This window comes from Camelina sativa, chromosome 13 (genome assembly GCF_000633955.1).
Source record: "Camelina sativa cultivar DH55 chromosome 13, Cs, whole genome shotgun sequence".
Taxonomy (NCBI): domain Eukaryota; kingdom Viridiplantae; phylum Streptophyta; class Magnoliopsida; order Brassicales; family Brassicaceae; genus Camelina; species Camelina sativa.
Window position 1 is genome coordinate 17,769,723 of NC_025697.1, and position 4,430 is coordinate 17,774,152.

Genomic DNA, 4,430 nt, shown 5'->3' on the forward strand with positions numbered 1-4,430 from the left:
CAAACTATCAGTTTGCTCAAACCAATCATGATCATACAACCTACAATTACAACAATCATTATTTTCTTCAGACTTGATTTGGTTTCCAACAGTTCTTCTTCTACTCTCTCAAAAATCTCTTTCTCTAGCTTCATTTGCATCTTCTAAAAAACAATCTTTTGGTGATCCATAGTCTCTGTTGTAATCTGGGACACTGTTTGTTCAAGTACAGCCGTTCTGACAGCCAATCTCTCAATCTCATCCAACAATGCTTCGTCAACCCACTTGAAATTGTGGGTATCATCAATGAGCTACAAAGCACAGAGAATTAGAGTGAAATTTGTCCAAAAAAATCCAAAAATCAAACACATTACCTTATGTGATGCAGCATAACCACACCGATAGTAACAGCGGTATGGATTGGCAGCGAATTTTGAAATCAAAGCCACGATACTAGCTCCACACCAACACGTCTTCGGTACACCCACAACTCTTCTTCTCTGTTGGACATTGGATGTTGCACTCGTAGCTCCAGATGAATTGCTCATATCCAAGCTCAGCTGTTGAAAATAGAAATCTAAAATATCGATGAAGAGAGCAAAATTAAAACAAGGGTTCTAAATTTTTTAATTTAGGGATTCTTCACACTGGGTATATATTTCGGGTTGTGAAATCGGGTCTATATTCGGTTTACTGTATTCGGTTTTTGGTTTCGCATTGGTTTTGTTTCATAAACCGCGTAAACCAATAATAAACCACGATTTTAGCATAATGTGTGGATAGAAGTTTCGAACATTAAATTTGGCGAGATACTGGACTGAAACTTACAAATTGGGGGGACAGAGATCGACGTTTAAAAACTGGGTGGATGTGGTGCTATATGAAAGTTTCTGGGGGATACAGATCGTTTTTCCTATATTCACTAGGTAAGCTTAGAAGAGGTGTATGGGAAGGGTACCCTACTGATGTGTCTGTATTTTATAGGATTTTAACCATAGTTTTGGTATTTGTTTTGAGTCTTTTATTGAGTCAAAGTGTGCTTTTAGAGTCTTTTTAGTGTTTTGTGAGTCTGCACAGGTTCTAGGCTACTTTGGAAGGAAACTGAGTGTTTTGGGGATGAAGACATATATCTGGAGCCAATTGGTTGAAGACTGATCGAGCTAGAAGGTAGATGGAATGCAAGCAGAAAAAAAAACGTTCCGGATCGACTGATCCTCGCGAGATCGACCAATCCCGCCCCTGACGCAATCTTTCCTTTTTCGTTTTAAACCGACTTTTTAGAGATTTATTTTATCATTTAAGCACGGGGCTCGACCCCTAGAAAAAGAACTTTTACTCTACGCCGTTTTTGAGCACTTGTAAGCCTGGGAGAAGATCTCTTATCCTTTCTTACCCTTTGGAGAAGAATTCTAAACCCTTTTTACTTCTTTGGCAATTCAAACATGTTCTCTTCATATTTGATTTGTGATTGTCTCTGTTCGATGTCTGAGTAGTCTTACTGTTGGGTTTCGGGTTTCAAAGGGGGTTTTATGATTCACTGATTTAGGTTGTTAGATTTGGGATTGATCTTTTGAGTTCTTCATCTATTGTTGTGCTTATTTCTTAAACTAGATTAGCTACCTAGTTTATGATCTTAGGTTAAATTCATCTAGGCATCAAAAGTGTTGTTGAATTACTTGAAAGAACATAGGTGAGCAAGGTGATCCTTAGCCAACGACAGATGAAGTTGGGGCTCCTTGTGAACATAATCGGACTAGAACCTAATGCTTGCTAGGATTGTTTAGATTCAAACGACGGTTTAGGGTTCATTCAATTCCTTGCATAGATAACTAACACTGCGACAGTAGGTTAGTTTTATAATTGAGATTCGAGTTCAAGAACGGTTCCTAAAGCTTTCCCAACCCATCACCCACTTTCGTGATCATAATCCTTGATTGATTCCTTCAGCCCAATACTTTCTCTTAAATTTACAAACTCTATTTATTTTCTGTGTTGTTCGGTTACTTGCAATACAAACTCTCTCTTTGCTTTAGAAATACTCGGTCTATATAATTTCATAGTGTATCGTTTGGTCTCTGAGGATTCGACCCTGAACTGCTACGACGACACCTCTAGATCAATTTGGCGCCGTTGCCGGGGACCAAAACGATTGCCTTTGAGATTTTAGAATTGAGTATAGTCTAAGATTTTTTTTGTTTTTACTAACTATTATTATTTTCTCTTTTTGTAGATTAAAAAAAAAATGAAAAATATTTTGGGGCCAGGGATTACGATGACTGGCAGCAGGAAGAGGAGACCACATTTGATGAAGACATTCTAGATGAGCATTATGTGGATCCACCGTTTGATGAGAGTGTTCTTACACCAGATCAAAAAGTTAGGTTGGATGAGCTTTCCATGGAGCATCCAACAACAACAAGAAGGAACTTAGCAGCAATGATCCGGTTGAATCTCATCTCACATCGAGCAGTACTTGAAGGGAGGGAGCCCACTTTCACAGAGATTAGGGAAGCTCATGCTTGCGAAAAGGTAATATATTGGGTTCCACCAAGCCAAATAGAAGGTACATGCGTTTCCACCCTTGAAATTCATGATTTTGAGGATATTCACATGCCATGCATTGAAGAGGTGACTTCTAGTTTGGATACTCCATTGCTCATTGATGAATGCTATGATTTGATATGTGAGTCTCAACGTCTAGACATGTTAAGAGCAGAAAAACTTGCTAGGGATTATCATGAAATATGTTTTGATATTGAATATCATTGTGCTTTGAATGTTCATGATCTCGAGTTTGAGTTTTCAATGCCTGATGTATCTAGCTCTCTTCTTGAAGAATCTTACCTAGGGTGTGTTCTTGATATTGATACAATTTTGCATGAAACAAAGGACCCTGAGGTGGATTATATGAATGAGGATATTGTGTTTTATGAAATTAATGGTGATGAAGTTGATTATTTTGTGAAAACCTCGTTTGAACCTGAAATTGACTTTATTTTCCCATTAAATGCATTTGATCCTCATGAGCATCCAACCATCAAGGAATATTTCAAAGTATATGCTACATTTGTAGTAAACTTCCTTGATGTGAATTTTATCGTTTTGCCATGGATAATTGTGTGTTACTTGACACATATTGTTTATTGCATTAACAAGAGAAGGACTAAAGGTCCATTTGCTCAGCCTTTTGATACTCATGATTAACATTTTGTGTTGAGCGGTCAAGCTATAGACCTTAAATAAGCGCTTATGGGAGGCAACCCATGGGGTTTGTACTGGCTTACCCTTTAATTTTTAATTGTCTTAGGATTTTGGTTTGTTTTAGAATTTATTATGGTGAAATCACGTCCGGTGTTAAGTGTTTTCAGGAACAGGTTCCAAACGCAGAAGATGCGAATTGTTTTGTTGTTCCCGGAGCTTCAGATCGATCGATCTTCCTTACAAATCGATCGATCCCGGTGGTTTTCTGCGGGTGTCTCTAAGTTCAATAATGTTACAGATCGGTCGATCCCACCCTGAGACCGATCGGTCCCCACCCTTGCCAACACCACTCCAACACTAGATGCAAGATCACCGGTTTTGTTTCTTTTCCTTAGTTTTTCTTTTTCTTTATAAATTTTTTTATTTTATTTGTGGGGTTCATTCTTTTTCTTGGCTTTGCTTTCACACCGGGACGATGTGAAGTATGTCCGGGGGAGGGATATCTCCAAATTACTAATGTCGTTTTCTTTGGTTGTTTTCTTTGGATTTTTCTTTTCTTTGAGTCTTTTTATTTTCTAAAAAAAAAATGTTGGGAAACTATGATCATTTCTAGGAATCTTTTGCTTTGAGCGAACACTCTTATGATTTCTTTAGTACTTTTTAATTTTTGAATGAAGCTTGGAACGAACATGAGCAGACTCAATATGCCCCAAAAGACCCTCACCAAAGAGAACATTAAGCTGATCGGATGTTGTCTCTAGCTTTGAAAGGACTTAACCGGATTTAACTTCTTGCCTTGGGGCTTGGTATACATCGGACAAGACTCCTCCCTCGAGCCTCACGAGAGATGCAACTCCTCACAAAGTATGCTTCCCCTCTCTCTTCCCTTCAGTACTCAGTAAAAAGAAAAAAGAAAAAGAAGAAGAAAGAAGAAAAGGATATAGGTAATAAAAGAAGTGAACCGAGGGTTGTGCGTAAACCCGTGCATCTTTCGGAACTCATGGAAACCTGTCCACCAGAAAAGAGCAAAGGATTGATAAAAAAAATAAAATGATACCCTAGAAAATTAGGGAGAAATCAATCCTTTGGAAGTGAGAAAAGAGAGAGGAAAGGGAGCATAAGAGGAGTTCTTGGGAATTAAAAGGTTGAAGGAGTCAAAAAGTTCAATGATCGATACTCCCATGGTAAGACCGCACTCTTTTACTAATCTGATGTAGAGAGACAACGATGGGGAGACTGAAGGTTCTCTA